The sequence below is a fragment of the Aegilops tauschii genome, chromosome 1, assembly GCF_002575655.3.
Source record: "Aegilops tauschii subsp. strangulata cultivar AL8/78 chromosome 1, Aet v6.0, whole genome shotgun sequence".
In the NCBI taxonomy this organism is placed as follows: domain Eukaryota; kingdom Viridiplantae; phylum Streptophyta; class Magnoliopsida; order Poales; family Poaceae; genus Aegilops; species Aegilops tauschii.
The window spans coordinates 398,071,902-398,090,350 of record NC_053035.3 but is presented as its reverse complement, the minus strand read 5'-3'; positions in this window follow the sequence as shown (position 1 = coordinate 398,090,350).

The following is an 18,449-nucleotide window of genomic DNA, read 5'->3' as shown; positions in this document are numbered from 1 at the left end:
GCGGATTAACACGCATCAGTTGCAGATAAATATGCACGAAGGCATAACAGACCAAGTGTTTTAACTAGCCTATTACAAGGCGTTTCAGTGCCCAAAGGAATAATTGTTTCTCAATAAACATTGCAGTATGGAAGATTAAACCGGCCCCCGGGTTATGATCACTGAGCAGCTTGACCTGACGGCTGCGGGTCATCTTGCACCGGTTCTTCTTCTTCGTCCCTACCCAGCGGCTGGAAGTCAACAGTTGTCTAGTCGATCCCAGTTAAAGCTTGGAACACAGCTTCCTCGCTTATAAGGGTGGACAGTTCAATATCAGGGGCATAAGTGTGCTTACGGATTGGAGGGATCAGGTTTTGAGCCTCAGGAGCTGGTGCAGCAACCCGCTTGTTATTGATATCATAACTCGCCTGATAATGTGAAAGATCAGCCTCTTCGGCAAGTTGACAAGCCAGTGGATGTACTTCTCGGTTTATGGCGCGGAGATCTTCAGTGCAAAATTCTGATCCGTCTTCTTTCAAGCTTGGGTAGCCTTTAGCCACGTCCGTCGGGTCAAGATCAGGCACCCATGCTTTTGCTCGGGTTAGCGCGGTCAGAGCGCCAGCCCTTGCAGCAGACCTCTTCAGCTCTTCTACCCGGGCAGGCAGCATAGATAGCCTGTCTAAGGTATCTTTGATTAACGTCGGGGGCGGCTTATTGTGAGAAGCGGTGCAGATAATTCGTTGAGCGTCGGTATACAGTTGTTCTATCAGCGTATAGGCAGCCTTCAGCTTCTTCTGAACATCAGAGCCCAGATGACTAATGCGAGTTCCTGCATCATTGCAAACATCAGTAAACTGGCAACGCATGGGAAGATATGTTGACAGTATTAAAGACAATATGCTTACCAAACACAGCAGCGGTCATAGCATGCACTTGCCGCTTTACACCAGTCAGCTCGTCAACCACCGGTTTAAGAGCGGCTTCTGCGTTTTCAGCCCTTTTCATCAAAGCGGTTTTTTCAGTCTCCCAATCCGCCCGCTCTTTGTTGAAACCTTCTTTCAGTTTCTCCATAGCGCCTAGAGCGCGGGTCAACTCTTCCTTCGCTTTGGAGGCTTCAGCTTGCTGGGTTTTGATGTTCTCTTGCAGATCAGCGGTTTGGCGTTCCTTCTTGCTCAGCTCCGCCTATAAAGAGACAGATACATAATGAGTTGACAGTACATATTTGAAGTACCAAGCACATAACAAGTTATGCCCTTAGTACTTGGGGGCTAATGCATATTTGCTTTTACTCGGAAATTTTTACAAGTCCCAAGCACAATACAAGTATTAAGCTTGGCACTTGGGGGCTAATGTGTGTTTGCTCAAAAAGCTGTTGATATGGGAATTCTTCTACAGTCCCGGTTCATCTTTATAAAGTTAAACCGGCCCTTGGGGACTATACTGGCGAAAGAGCAGTATGGCAAATTTTAAGGAACCGGTTCATCTTAACAAGGTAATCCGGTCCCTGGAGGCTAAATAGGCAAAGTTAAGTTATGACAAAAGTCCCGTTTTAGATTGGTATCATAAACCGTCACTTGGGAGCTACTACGAGTCGATGAACTGCAATTGGACAAAGGAGAAAAACAGTAGTCACCTCATATCGCTCCTTCATCAAGTTTACCAAACTAGCTTCATAGTCACGGCTGGTATACAGACGGTTCAAGAAGCCAGAGTGAATATCTTGAACATTAAGGTGCGCGAAGCTTGATAAATCGGCATTCCATTTGCCTTTGCCGATAGCAGAGAGATCATCCTTGGCAGTATGCTTTGACAAAGCTACAGGGTTGCCTGGAGTGGAGTGGCCAGTGCCGGTAATCATAACATCATCATCTTGTTCATCAGCAGCTCTTGCTGGAGTTGGCGGTTTATCAGTGTCCTTCGCTGGACTGACCGGTTTGTCACCAGTTTGGACAGGGCTGGTTGGCCGGTCTGCATGACTTGTAGTATCAACTTGCACTTGTTCAGCAAGGAAATCATGGTCTTGAAGCGGCGGATCGTGAAGCATGGCGTCAGCATCGGTTTCTTCCAGATCTGGAGTTGTTTCCGGTTCAGCAGCTACATTATCATCAGCCGGTTTGTTCAACCGAGCTTTCTTGCTGGGTCTTGGCTTGGCGCTGCGAAAAGATAAGATATAAGGATCAGTACAGTATGAAAAGATAACATATCAAGAATAAAGACATGTGCATAACTCACCCAGGAACTGTTTTGAGGGGTGGAAGCTGTGTGGCCGAAGACTCGCCAGAGGATGAGTGAGAAGTACCCTGATAATTTGAATCAGACGGGTTAAGAGGCTGGCGAAAACAACCTGCTTTTGGGCATGAAGTATCAATGGGATAAGAGACCTCTGATCGGCGTTTCTGAACCGGACTGTTCGGTAAACCGGCGGAGGTAACTACCTGGCCGCTGTGCCGGGTTGTACGGCGAGCTTCGTGCTGCTGCGTCTTCAAAAGAAAGTTTGGGTCCAAATAAGCAAGAGGGTGAGAAAATTTTACTTTCCGGTTTGCTTGACGGATTTTTTATGTTGGCAGAGGATCTGAATCGGAGGAAAGAATAGTTACCTCTACGTCCTTAGCGTGACTGCCTTCAGCGTCGTCCTGATAACAATCATTGTCAATGAGATGTATGAAAAAATGAACCAAGAGAGTCAAGTTCTACCTCTGATTCCAGATTACGCACATTGTCATCAGCTGGTAGATCGGAGGATGCAGTGGTCCTTCTCTTGGCAGGTTTCTTAACAACCTTGGTCTTTGGACGAACTGGCTTGACCGGTTTGTCTTGAGGTTTTGCCGGTTTATCTTGTGATGGTTTCCTGTTCCAGAACGGATCATCACCCTGTCAGAAAATAATCACATTCTCAGAGAATATTTGGACAGAAGCAAATTCAGATACAAAGGATTGTATGATTCTTACAGCTGGTGGTTTGTTGAAGGTGCAGAAAGGGAGTAGTCCGATTTGGGCACAGACGGCCTCCGGTTCATTCAGTATTGTCTTTACAGCCTCAATGACTTCTTCGTCTGTAAGCTGAATATCAATGTGCCGCTGAGCATCCTTCAGACTACCCGTGTACTCACACATCAAACCGGGGCGCCGGCTTAAGGGCAGAATTCTCCAGCTTATCCAGCAACGAGCAATATCAACTCCTATCAAACCGTTCGCCATGAAGGCTCTAAGCTTTGATAGTTGGGGAGCATAGTTGGCCCGTTCTCTTGTTGTCAGCCTCTGAGGAAACGGGTGTGTGTTGCTCAGGCGTTCAGGGCGGTAACCCGGCAAGGGGTTTTCATCAGATGGAGAGGTATCCATGCAGTAAAACCAAGTTTGGTTCCACTCTTTGGGGTGACTGTGGAGTTTGGGATGGGGGAAGGTGACTTCTTTCCTCTTCTGAACCGCCATTCTGCCCAGTTCCGTATTGGGTCCATCTGAGAACTCGGTGCGACGGTTTAAGTGAAAGAAATCCCTAAACAGTTCGACTGTAGGTTCCTCTTGCAGATAAGCTTCACAGAATACTTGGAAATGGTAGATGTTGGTAACAGGGTTGGGACCGATGTCTTGAGGGCGCAGCTGAAAATTGGCTAGCACATCTCGGAAATTTTTTGAACCGGGAGGGCTAAAACCTCGTCCAAGATGATCAGCAAACACGACTACTTCTCCATCCTTGGGTGTAGGAGGATTTTCCGGGCCAGGGACCCTCCAGTGGATGACATCTTTCTTGGCTAGGGCGCCCGTTTTAACAAGGTTGTTTAATTGCTCCTCGGTTACTCGAGAGGGGGGCCAATTGCACTCATAAACTTTTTTAGCCATGACAAGGAAAATCTGAAACATGAGTATTACCGGTTTAAGATTTACAGTGGACAACTATACATCGGTATGAGGATACTAGCATATTGGTAAACCGGAGTCTGGCAATGGAACGGTGTAATGCATTGGCGGTTCAACAGGGGACTAATGGTATCTACCAGGTCATCATTTTTTCTGTGAGGTTAAACCGGCCAATCTGGTATTCAAAGGGTGTAAGAGAAGGAAGAAACAAGTTTCACATCTTGCTATGGTAATTTCAGATCTACCGCGTAGGAAAAACAAAATATATTCTGACCTATATTCCAGTGTACTGAAGGTTCACCAAGATGAGATGAGTTGGATATCAAACAGGTGCTGAAACTGCTAAAGCGCGAGATCTATGTGGTTTAAACTACTACCGCACGAGACCTATGTGGTTTTTGGATCTAACCCATGGATATAAATAAGGGAAAAGAAGGGCGGCGACGAACACCGATGAACGACAGAAACCCTAAGTGCAGATCTATGGTAAGAGAAAGGGGAGACTTACGGATGCTGTTGAGAAGCGGCGGTGCGCGGAGGAGCTCTGGTACGTTCAGGTCGATGCAGCGGCCAAGGTTGGTGCAGCAGTCGAAGGTTGACGGCGGCGGCTGAGGTCGAAGGTTCGGGCATCGCGAGGATGAAGATGAAGCGAAGAGGCACAAGGGGGAAACTGGAAAGACCCCCTGGCCCTATTTATAAGGAGATAAAATGACAGATGCGAAAATCGAGGAGCCGGATTTTTGGATATAAGGTGATGATGTCGCCTCAATTGTCGGAGGCTCGTTAATGACAGGTGACGTCACGGCGGTTTACCAAGATCCTAGAAGATGATGTCATGGCGGTTTACAAGACTGTGTGAAGATGTTGAAGAAGAATTTTTCTCAAGTATTGAGGATTGACATGAACCAGTTCAAATCAATCTGGGGCCTAATGTTGGGGATATTACCACTGGGCGTAAACCGGCCAGGAGAGGCCGGGTTAACTTCATAAGTAGTTCATCTGTATCTGAAGCCCATGAAGACAGACGGTGACGCTTCATGAAGGCCCAGGGCCCAAAGCCGGTTTAAGGCATGTAGACACAAACCGGTATTGAGATGTAAACTTGTGTTGTAAGATATGCGTAGCAGAGACCGAGCCGGACACGATTATGAGCCGGCCTCGGAGTCTGTAAACCGACGTATGTCAACCCATGTATATAAGGGGACGACCCGGCGGCGATTCAGGGACAACAGACAACAACTCGAGACTCAGGCAAAGCGTTTTCGCTCCCTGGTCATTGAAACCCCATCAATTCCATCACAACTATACGTAGGCTTTTACCTTCATCGAAGGGGCCGAACTAGTATAAACTCTCGTGCGTCCCTTGTCCGCGTTAACCCCTTCAAGCTAACCCATAGCGATGGCTCCACGACTAAGTCCTTTCTCTAGGACATCTGCCGTGACAAAACCACGACACTTATATTATTTTGAGAGTCTTTTAGAACAGCATGGTAATTTTCTTTGGTTATGAATTTAGTCCTAATATGATAGGCATCCAAGAGGGATATAATAAAAACTTTCATATAAAGTGCATTGAATACTATGAGAAGTTTGATTCCTTATGATTGTTTTGAGATATGAAGATGGTGATATTAGAGTCATGCTAGTTGAGTAATTGTGAATTTGAGAAATACTTGTGGTTAGGTTTGCAAGTCCCGTAGCATGCACGCATGGTAACCGTTGTGTAACAAATTTGAAGCATGAGGTGTTTCTTTGATTGTCTTCCTTATGAGTGGCGGTCGGGGATGAGCGATGGTCTTTTCCTATCAATCTATCCCCCTAGGAGCATGCGCGTAGTGCTTGATTTTGATGACTTGTAGATTTTTGCAATAAGTATGTGAGTTCTTTATGACTAATGTTGAGTCCATGGATTATATGCACTCTCACCCTTCCACCATTGCTAGCCTCTCTAGTACCACGCAACTTTCGCCGGTACAATAAACCCACCATTTACCTTCCTCAAAATAGCCACCATACCTACCTATTATGGCATTTCCATAGCCATTCCGAAATACATTGCCATGCAAATTTCCACCGTTCCGTTTATTATGACATGCTTCATCATTGTCATATTGCTTTGCATGATCATGTAGTTGACATCATATTTGTGGCAAAGCCACCTTCATAATTCTTTCATACATGTCACTCTTGATTCATTGCACATCCCGGTACACCACCGGAGGCATTCATATAGAGTCATATATTTTTTTCTAAGTATCGAGTTGTAATTCTTGAGTTGTAAATAAATAGAAGTGTGATGATCATCATTATTAGAGCATTGTCCCGTGTGAGGAAAAAAAAGAAACACCAAAGAAGCCAATGAAAAAAAGAGGCCAAATAAGCCAAACAAAAAAATAAAAAATAAAAAATGAGAGAAAAAGAGAGAAGGGACAATGCTACTATCCTTTTTCCACACTTGTGCATCAAAGTAGCACCATGATCTTCATGATAGATAGTCCCTTATTTTGTCACTTTCATATACTAGTGGGAATTTTTGTTATAGAACTTGGCTTGTATATTCCAACAATGGGCTTCCTCAAAATGCCCTAGGTCTTCGTGAGCAAGCAAGTTGGATGCACACCCACTTAGTTTCTTTTGTTGAGTTTTCATACATTTATAGCTCTAGTGCATCTGTTGCACGGAAATACCTACTCACTCGCAATGATATCTATTGACGGGCATCTCCATAGCCCATTAATCTGCCTAGTTGATGTGAGACCATCTTCCTCTTTTTTGTCTTCTCCACAACCACCATTCTATTCCAACTATAGTGCTATGTCCATGGCTCATGCTCATGTATTGCGTGAAAGTTGAAAAAGTTTGAGAATACTAAAGTATGAAACAATTGCTTGGCTTGTCATCGGGGTTGTGCATGATTTGAATATTTTGTGTGACGAAGATGGAGCACAGCCAAACTATATGATTTTGTAGGGATGAACTTTCTTTGGCCATGTTATTTTGAGAAGACATGATTACTTTGTTAGTATGCTTGAAGTATTATTATTTTTATGTCAATATTAAACTTTTGTCTTGAATCTTTCGGATCTGAACATTCATGCCAAAATAAAGAAAATTACATTGATAATTATGTTAGGCAGCATTCCACATCAAAAATTCTGTTTTGTATCATTTACCTACTCGAGGACGAGCAGGAATTAAGCTTGGGGATGCTTGATACATCTCCAACGTATCTATAATTTTTGATTGATCCATGCTATTATATTATCCATCTTGGATGTTTTATATGCATTTATATGTTGTTTTATATGATTTTTGGGACTAGCCTATTTACCTAGAGCCCAGTGCCAGTTTCTGTTTTTCCTTGTTTTTGAGTTTTACAGAAAAGGAATACCAAACGGAGTCCAATTGACATGCCAATTTTTGATGATTTTTTATGGACCAAAAGAAGCCCCCAGAGTATAAGAGTTGGGCCAGAAGAGTGCCGAGCTTTCCACAAGGGTGGAGGGCGCACCCTATCCCCCTGGGCGCGTCCCCCTATCTCGTGGACGACTCGGAGGCCCCCCTGACGTGAGACCGACGCCAAAAAATCCTATAAATACAAAAACCCCTAGAAAGAAACCAAGATCAGGAGTTCCGCCGCCGCAAGCCTCTATAGCCACGAAAAACCAATCGGGGCCCTGTTCCGGCACCCTGCCGGAGGGGGAATCCCTCATCGGTGGCCATCTTCATCATCCCGGCACTCTCCATGACGAGGAGGGACTAGTTCACCCTCGGGGTTGAGGGTATGTACCAGTAGCTATGTGTTTTATCTCTCTCTCTCGTGTTCTTGATTCGGCACGATCTTGATGTATCGCGAGCTTTGCTATTATAGTTGGATCTTATGATGTTTCTCCCCCTCTAATCTCTTGTAATGGATTGAGTTTTCCCTTTGAAGTTATCTTATCGAATTGAGTCTTTAAGGATTTGAGAGCACTTGATGTATGTCTTGCATGTGCTTATCTGTGGTGACAACGGGATATTCACGTGATCAACTTGATGTATGTTTCGGTGATCAACTTGCGGGTTCAGTGACCTTGTGAACTTATGCATAGGGGTTGGCGCAAGTTTTCGTCTTGACTCTCCGGTAGAAACTTTGGGGCACTCTTTGAAGTTCTTTTTGTTGGTTTGAATAGATGAATCTGAGATTGTGTGATGCATATCGTATAATCCTACCCGCGGATACTTGAGGTGACATTGGAGTATCTAGGTGACATTAGGTTTTTGGTTGATTTGTGTCTTAAGGTGTTATTCTAGTACGAACTCTATGATAGATTGAACGGAAAGAATAGCTTTGTGTTATTTTACTACGGACTCTTGAATAGATCGATCAGAAAGGATAACTTTGAGGTGGTTTCGTACCCTACCATAATCTCTTCGTTTGTTCTCCGCTATTAATGACTTTGGAGTGACTCTTTGTTGCATGTTGAGGGATAGTTATATGATCCAATTATGTTATTATTGTTGAGAGAACTTGCACTAGTGAAAGTATGAACCCTAGGCCCTGTTTCCTAGCATTGCAATACCGTTTACGCTCACTTTTATCACTTGCTACCTTGCTGTTTTTATATTTTCAGATTACAAAAACCTATATCTACCATCCATATTGCACTTGTATCACCATCTCTTTGCCGAACTAGTGCACCTATACAATTTACCATTGTATTGGGTGTATTGGGGACACAAGAGAATCTTTGTTATTTGGTTGCAGGGTTGTTTGAGAGAGACCATCTTCAACCTACGCCTCCCACGGATTCATAAACCTTAGGTCATCCACTTGAGGGAAATTTGCTATTGTCCTACAAACCTCTGCACTTGCAGGCCCAACAACGTCTACAAGAAGAAGGTTGTGTAGTAGACATCAAGCTCTTTTCTAGCGCCGTTGCCGAGGAGGCTAGGTAAGCGGCACTCACACCCCGTCAACTAAGCTCTTTTATGGCGCCGTTGCCGGGGAGGTGAGTGCTTGAAGGTATATCTTTAGATCTTGCAATCGAATCTTTTAGTTTCTTGTTTTATCACTAGTTTATTCTATAAAATAAAACTACAAAAAATGGAATTGAGGGTGCCTCATATGCTTCATCTTTTTAATGTCTTCCGTGAAAATAAGGATTCCGATAATTGTGCTCAATTGCTAGAGGAAGAATGCATTAAAATGTTTGGCACTAAATATTTGAATTATGAGCATGATTGCAATGTTGTTAGTATGAACTCTTTGAATACCCATGATGCTAATGATATGCAAAGCCACAAGCTTGGGGATGCTATGTTTGATGAAGATGATATTTTTTGTCCCCCAAGTTTTGATGAGCAAATTTATTATGATGAAAGCATGCCTCCTATTTATGATGATTATTGTGATGGCACTTATGTTATAAAGAATAAAGATAACCATGAAACTTGTCATCATGATTTTAATTTTCAATTGGATTATGCTTCACATGATAGTTATTTTGTTGAGTTTGCTCCCACTACTATTGATGAGAAAAAATTTGCTTATGTGGAGAGTAGTAAAATTTCTATGCAAGTAGATCATGAAAAGAATGCTTTATGTGCTGGTTATATTGTTGAATTCGTTCATGATGCTACTGAAAATTATTATGAGGGAGGAATATATGCTTGTAAGAATTGCAATAATATCAAGTTTCCTCTCTATGTGCTTAAAGTTTTGAAGTTATGCTTGTTTTGCCTTCCTATGCTAGTTGATTATTGTTCCCATAAGTTGTTTGCTCACAAAATCCCTATGCATAGGAAGTGGGTTAGACTTAAATGTGCTAGTCATATTCTTCATGATGCTCTCTTTATGTTTTGATTCTTATCTTTTATGCGAGCATCATTGAAATCATCATGCCTAGCTAGGGGCGTTAAACGTTAGCGCTTGTTGGGAGGCAACCCAATTTTTATTTTAGTTCTTTACTTTTTGGTTCTGTTTAGTAATAAATAATTCATCTAGCCCCTGGTTATATGTGGTTTTATGTTTTAATTAGTGTTTGTGCCAAGTAGAACCTTTGGGAAGACTTGGGTGAAGTCTTTATGATCTTGCTGTAAAAAACAGAAACTTTAGCGCTCACGAGATTAGCAAAAACTTTTTACTAGAGAGTTATATTTAGTTGATTATTTTTGAAGATGATTACTAGACAAATTCCTCAGGTCCACCAATTTATTTTAGAATTTTTGGAGTTCCAGAAGTATACGTTTGATATAGATTACTACAGACTGTTCTGTTTTTGACAGATTCTGTTTTCTATGTGTTGTTTGCTTATTTTGATGAATCTATGGCTAGTAAAATAGTTTATAAACCATAGAGAATTTTGAATACAGTAGGTTTAACACCAATATAAATAAATAATGAGTTTATTACAGTACCTAAGTGGTGATTTATTTTCTTATACTAACGGAGCTTACGAGTTTTCTGTTAAGTTTTGTGTTGTGAAGTTTTCAAGTTTTGGGTAAAGATTCGATGGACTATGGAATAAGGAGTGGCAAGAGCCTAAGCTTGGGGATGCCCAAGGCACCCCAAGGTAATATTCAAGGACAACCAAGAGCCTAAGCTTGGGGATGCCCCGGATGGCATCCCCTCTTTCATCTTCGTTCATCGGTAACTTTACTTCGAGCTATATTTTTATTCACCACATGATATGTGTTTTGCTTGGAGCATCATTTTATTTTCTTTAGCTTTGCTTGCTGTTTGAATAAAATACCAAGATCTGAAATTCTTAAATAAGAGAGAGTCTTCACATAGCTACATAATTATTTAACTACTCATTGATCTTCACTTATATCTTTTTGGAGTAGTTTGTCATTTACTTGTGTGCTTCACTTATATCCTATGAGTAAATGGTTGAATGATTTGAATGTCATAAATCTGAAATTATATATGTTTCATATGCTTATCCCATGGGGAGTAATGACTTCACATATAAGAAGTAGAGGTGGTAAATTTATTGAAGGTTAGCAAACATTGTATTGGTCACTTGAACAATTCATGAAAGAATATTGAAGGAAGAGAGACGTCACATATAAATATACTATCTTGGAAATCTTTTGTAATTGTGAGCACTCATTAAAATATGACATGATAAAAGGTTGATGTTGGAGAAGGAAGACAACGTAATGGGTTATGTTTTCTTATATCCGAAATAAAGTATATTGTCATGGATCGCCCAACACGTTGAGCTTGCCTTTCCCCCTCATGCTAGCCAAATTCCTTGCACCAAGTAGAGATACTACTTGTGCTTCCAAACATCCCTTAAACCAGTATTGCCATGAGAATCCACCATGCCTACCTATGGATTGAGTAAGATCCTTCAAGTAAGTTGTCATCAGTGCATGCAATAAAAATTGCTCTCTAAATATGTATGATCTTTTAGTTTGGAGAAAATAAGCTTTATACGATCTTGTGATATGGAAGAAATAAAAGCGACGGACTGCATAATAAAGGTCCCTATCACAAGTGGCAATATAAAGTGACGTTCCCTTGCATTAAGATTTTGTGCATCCAACTATAAAAGCGCATGGCAACCTCTGCCTCCCTCTGCGAAGGGCCTATCTTTTACTTTTATGCAAGAGTCATGGTGATCTTCACCTTTCCTTTTTTTTCATTTTATCCTTTGGCAAGCACCTCGTGTTGGAAAGATTCTGAAATATATATATATATATATATATATATATATATATATCCAACTGTATGTAAGGCATCATGAACTATTATTGTTGACATTACCCTTGAGGTAAAAGGTTGGGAGGCGAATCTATAAGCCCCTATCTTTCTCTGTGTCTGATTAAAACTTTGAACCCATAAATATCGCGTGAGCGTTAGCAATTGTGAAAGACTAAATGTAGTTGGTTATGTGGAGTTTGCTAAATCAAAGCTCTGACATATACTCTTCCTGAAAATAAGATGAATTGTAATTGTTTGATGGCTAATAACATGGTTTGTTAGTTTTCAAGAAAGTTTATGATCTATACTTTAACATGTGAATAGTTTGTTACTTGATCATGCAAAGTTCTATGAGTTGAGCTACTGTTATGACATATAATGATGCTAGAAAAGGTGATTGAAATTATCATTGATCAAACTTATGCACCTGCTAGCATTCACACTTCATAAATTCTTTCTTTTATCATTTACCTGCTCGAGGACGAGTAGGAATTAAGCTTGGGGATGCTGATACGTCTCCAACGTATCTATAATTTATGAAGTATTCATGCTATTATATTATCCATCTTGGATGTTTAATGGGCTTTACTATGCACTTTTATATCATTTTTGGGACTAACTTATTAACCCAGAGCCTAGTGCTAGTTTCTGTTTTTTCCCTTGTTTCAGTGTTTCACAGAAAAGGAATATCAAACGGAGTCCAAACGGAATGAAACCTTCGGGAGAGTTATTTTTGCAACGGAAGCAATCCAGGGGACTTGGAGTGCACATAAGGGAAGCAACGAGGAAGGCACGAGGCAGGGGGCGCGCCCACCCCCCTGGGCGCGCCCTCCACCCTCGTGGGCCCATCGTGGCTCCCCTGACCGACTTCTTTCGCCTATATATATATATATCAATATACCCTAAAACTATCGGGGAACACAATAGATCGGGAGTTCCGCCGTCGCAAGCCTCTGTAGCCACCAAAAACCAATCGGGACCCTGTTCCGGCACCCTGCCAGAGGGGGATCCCTCACCGGTGGCCATCTTCATCATCCCGGCGCTCTCCATGACGAGGAGGGAGTAGTTCACCCTCGGTGCTGAGGGTATGTACCAGTAGCTATGTGTTTGATCTCTCTCTCTCTCTCTCGTGTTCTTGAGGTGGTACGATCTTGATGTATCGCGAGCTTTGCTATTATAGTTGGATCTTATGATGTTTCTCCCCCTCTACTCTCTTGTAATGGATTGAGTTTTCCCTTTGAAGTTATCTTATCGGATTGAGTCTTTAAGGATTTGAGAACACTTGATGTATGTCTTGTCGTGCTTATCTGTGGTGACAATGGGATATCACGTGATTCACTTGATGTATGTTTTGGTGATCAACTTGCGGGTTCCACCCATGAACCTATGCATAGGGGTTGGCACACGTTTTCGTCTTGACTCTCCGGTAGAAACTTTGGGGCACTCTTTGAAGTACTTTATGTTGGTTGAATAGGTGAATCTGAGATTGTGTGATGCATATCGTATAATCATACCCACGGATACTTGAGGTGACATTGGAGTATCTAGGTGACATTAGGGTTTTGGTTGATTTGTGTCTTAAGGTGTTATTCTAGTACGAACTCTATGATAGATTGAACGGAAAGAATAGCTTCGTGTTATTTTACTACGGACTCTTGAATAGATCGATCAGAAAGGATAACTTTGAGGTGGTTTCGTACCCTACCATAATCTCTTCGTTTGTTCTCCGCTATTAGTGACTTTGGAGTGACTCTTTGTTGCATGTTGAGGGATAGTTATATGATCCAATTATGTTATTATTGTTGAGAGAACTTGCACTAGTGAAAGTATGAACCCTAGGCCTTGTTTCCTAGCATTGCAATACCGTTTACGCTCACTTTTATCACTTGCTACCTTGCTGTTTTTATATTTTCAGATTACAAAAACCTATATCTACCATCCATGTTGCACTTGTATCACCATCTCTTTGCCGAACTAGTGCACCTATACAATTTACCATTGTATTGGGTGTGTTGGGGACACAAGAGACTCTTTGTTATTTGGTTGCAGGGTTGTTTGAGAGAGACCATCTTCAACCTACGCCTCCCACGGATTGATAAACCTTAGGTCATCCACTTGAGGGAAATTTGCTACTGTCCTACAAACCTCTGCACTTGGAGGCCCAACAACGTCTGCAAGAAGAAGGTTGTGTAGTAGAGATCATCATCCCAATCTTGGTACTCTTGTGGTTTCCTGCTCTTGTTTAGTATATGTTTCTATGTTATCTAACCTTGTTTACTCAGGCGCATCTCTTCCAAAGCCAGCTCAAGACCACAAGGTAAGTATATGCATCACACTCATGTGCATGATGATCTCTTGCTGATGCACATATTGTTTGCAAGAAGGACTCATGAACATGAAGGTACATTTCCTATATTCACACCATTTGCTCTGATGCATATAGCAAGATACATGTAACTCATTGCTTGCTCTGACATGCTTATGCATTCACATGCTCTTTCATTCCATATTTACATGATTGCATACATGTAGGGGGAGCCTATGCATGTTACATGTCTTTCCAAAGTTTTACTTGTTATTCTTCGTATCTTTATTTAAAGCTTTGATGTATGTTGTCATCAATTACCAAAAAGGGGGAGATTGAAAGCACAAGTGCTCCCTGGGTGATTTTGGTAATTAATGTCAACATATCTCTTGTTGGACTAATATTTTCATCTAGTATATTTCAGATGAGTTCAACAGTGGAGTGGCATGGACAAGAGGATGTGGAACCCCTTCAAGATGCTAAGGACAGAAGATTGGCAAAAGCTCAAGACTCTACATTTTCATTTCAGTGATCCAAGATCACATTGAGTCCATAGGAAAACTAATACTATTAAAAGGGGATGAGGTGTTGCTTAATGGCTTGCTTGCTCAAAGTGCTTAGTGATATGCTCCAAAACCCTCAACCACTTTCTCATATCCACATATGTCCCAAACCTAAAAGTCAAACTCGGCCCCACCGATTTGATCTATCCGGCGCCACCGAGTTCACTTGACATAGCCATTGCCAGAAACCCTAATCAGTTCGGTCTCACCGATGGGATCTCGGTCTCACCGAGATGGGCTTGCAAACTCTCTGTTGCCTGTTGCAATTATTTCGGTCTCACCGATACATGCAATCGATCCCACCGAGTTTGCCTGACCAACTCTCTGTTTTGCTTATTACCAAAATCGGTCTCACCGAGTTTGGGTAATCGGTCAAACCGAGTTGAGGTTTTACCCTAACCCTAGCACATCGGTCCCACCAAGTTGATCATATCGGTCCCACTGAAAACTCTAATGTTCGCATTTTGAACCATATCGGTCTGACCGAGTTTCACTATTCGGTCCCACCGAGTCTAGTAAATTGTGTGCAACGGCTAGATTTTGTGTGGAGGCTATGTATACCCCTCCACCCATCCTTCATTCGTGAGGAGAGCCATCAGAACGTGCCTACACTTCCAGCATTCATTTTCTGAGAGAGAACCACCTGCTCATGTGTTGAGACCAAGATATTCCCATCCAACCACAAGAATCTTGATCTCTAGCCTTCCCCAAGTTGCATTCCACTCAAATCATCTTTCCACCAAATCCAAATCTGTGAGAGAGAGTTGAGTGTTGGGGAGACTATCATTTGAAGCACAAGAGCAAGGAGTTCATCATCAACACACCATCTATTACCTTTTGGAGAGTGGTGACTCCTAGATTGGTTAGGTGTCACTTGGGAGCCTCCGTCAAGATTGTGGAGTTGTGTTGGGGAACGTAGTAATTTCAAAAAAATTCCTATGCACACACAGGATCATGGTGATGCATAGCAACGAGAGGGAGAGTGTTGTCCACGTACCCTCGTAGACCGAAAGCGGAAGCGTTAGCGCAACGCGGTTGATGTAGTCGTACGTCTTCACGATCCGACCGATCCAAGTACCGAACGTACGGCACCTCCGAGTTCAGCACACGTTCAGCTCGATGACGTCCCTCGAACTCCGATCCAGCCGAGCTTTGAGGGAGAGTTCCGTCAGCATGACGGCGTGGTGACAGTGATGATGATGCTACCGACCCAGGGCTACGCCTAAGCACCGCTACGATATTATCGAGGTGGAATATGGTGGAGGGGGGCACCGCACACGGCTAAGAGATCAAGAGATCAATTGTTGTGTCTATGGGGTGCCCCCCTACCCCCGTATATAAAGGAGCAAGGGAGAGGCCGGCCCTAGAGGGGGCGCGCCAAGTGTGGGGAGTCCTAGTAGGATTCCCCTTTCCTTTCCGGAGTAGGAGAGAAGGAAAGAGGGGGAGAGGGAGAAGAAAAAGGGGGATGCACCCCTTGTCCAATTCGGACCAGAGGGGGGGCGCGCGCCTCCTTCCTTTTGGCCTCTCTCCTCTATTCCCGTATGGCCCAATAAGGCCCAATACTTCTCCCGGTGAATTCCGTAACTCCCCGGTACTCCGAAAATACCCGAATCACTCGGAACCTTTCCGATGTCCGAATATAGTCGTCCAATATATCGATCTTTACATCTCGACCATTTCGAGACTCCTCGTCATGTCCCCGATCTCATCCGGGACTCCGAACTACCTTCGGTATATCAAATCACATAACTCATAATAGAAATCGTCATCGAACTTTAAGCGTGCGGACCCTACGGGTTCGAGAACTATGTAGACATGACCGAGACACGTCTCCGGTCAATAACCAATAGCGGAACCTAGATGCTCATATTCGCTCCTACATACTCGAAGATCTTTATCGGTCAAACCGCATAACAACATACGTTGTTCCCTTTGTCATCGGTATGTTACTTGCTCGAGATTCGATCGTCGGCATCTCAATACCTAGTTCAATCTCGTTACCGGCAAGTCTCTTTACTCGTTCCGTAATACATCATCCCACAACTAACTCATTAGTTACAATGCTTGCAAGGCTTATAGTGATGTGCATTACCGAGTGGGCCCAGAGATACCTCTCCGACAATCGGAGTGACAAATCCTAATCTCAAAATACGCCAACCCAACAAGTACCTTCGGAGACACCTGTAGAGCACCTTTATAATCACCCAGTTACGTTGTGACGTTTGGTAGCACACAAAGTGTTCCTCCGCTATTCGGGAGTTGCATATTCTCATAGTCATAGGAACATGTATAAGTCATGAAGAAAGCAATAGCAGAATACTAAACAATCAAGTGCTAAGCTAACGGAATGGGTCAAGTCAATCACATCATTCTCCTAATGATGTGATCCCGTTAATCAAATGACAACTCATGTCTATGGCTAGGAAACATAACCATCTTTGATCAACGAGCTAGTCAAGTAGAGGCATACTAGTGACACTCTGTTTGTCTATGTATTCACACAAGTATTATGTTTCCGGTTAATACAACTCTAGCATGAATAATAAATATTTATCATGAAATAAGGAAATAAATAATAACTTTATTATTGCCTCTAGGGCATATTTCCTTCAGTCTCCCACTTGCACTAGAGTCAATAATCTAGATCACATCGCCATGTGATTTAACATCAATAGTTCACATCATAATGTGATTAACACCCATAGTTCACATCGTCATGTGATCAAGACCCAAAGGGTTTACTAGAGTCAGTAATCTTAGTTCGCATCGCTATGTGATTAACACCCAAAGAGTACTAAGGTGTGATGATGTTTTTCTTGTGAAAGAAGTTCAGTCAACGGGTCTGCCACATTCAGAACCGTATGTATTTTGCAAATATTCTATGTCTATAATACTCTGCATGGAGCTACTCTAGCTAATTGCTCCCACTTTCAATATGTATCCAGATCGAGACTAAGAGTCATCCAGATCGGTGTCAAAGCTTGCATCGACGTAACTTTTTACGATGAACTCTTTGTCACCTCCATAATCGAGAAATATTTCCTTAGTCTTCTAAGGATAATTTTGACCAATGTCCAGTGATCTACTCCTAGATCACTATTGTACTCCCTTTACGAAAGCAGTGTAGGGTATACAATAGATCAGGTATACAACATGTCATACTTTATAGAACCTATGGCTGAGGCATAGGGAATGACTTTCATTCTTTTTCTATCTTCTGTCGTGGTCGGGTTTTGAGTCTTACTCAATTTCACACCTTGTAATACAGGCAAGAACTCGTTCTTTGACTATTCCATTTTGAACTACTTCAAAATCTTGTCAAGGTATGTAATCATTGAAAAACTTATCAAGCGTTTTGATCTATCTCTATAGATCTTGATGCTCAATATGTAAGCAGCTTCACCGAGGTCTTTATTTGAAAAACTCCTTTCAAACACTCCTTTATGCTTTCCAGAAAATTCTACATCATTTCCGATCCACAATATGTCATTTACATATACTTATCAGAAAGATTGTAGTGCTCCCACTCACTTTCTTGTAAATACAGGCTTCACCGCAAGTCTGTATAAAACTAGAGGCAATAATAAAGTATTATATATTTCCTTATATCATGATAAATGTTTATTATTCATGCTAGAATTGTATTAACCGGAAACATAATACATGTGTGAATACATAGACAAACAAGAGTGTCACTAGTATTCCTCTACTTGAGTAGCTCGTTAATCAAAGATGGTTATGTTTCCTAGCCATAGACATGAGTTGTCATTTGATTAACGAGATCACCTCATTAGGAGAATGACGTGATTGACTTGACCCATTCCGTTAGCTTAGCACCCGATCGTTTAGTATGTTGCTATTGCTTTCTTCATGACTTATACATGTTCCTATGACTATGAGATTATGCAACTCCCGTTTACCGGAGGAACACTTTGTGTGCTACCAAACGTCACAACGTAAATGGGTGATTATAAAGGTGCTCTACAGGTGTCTCCAAAGGTACTTGTTGGGTTGGCGTATTTCGAGATTAGGATTTGTCACTCCGATTGTCGAA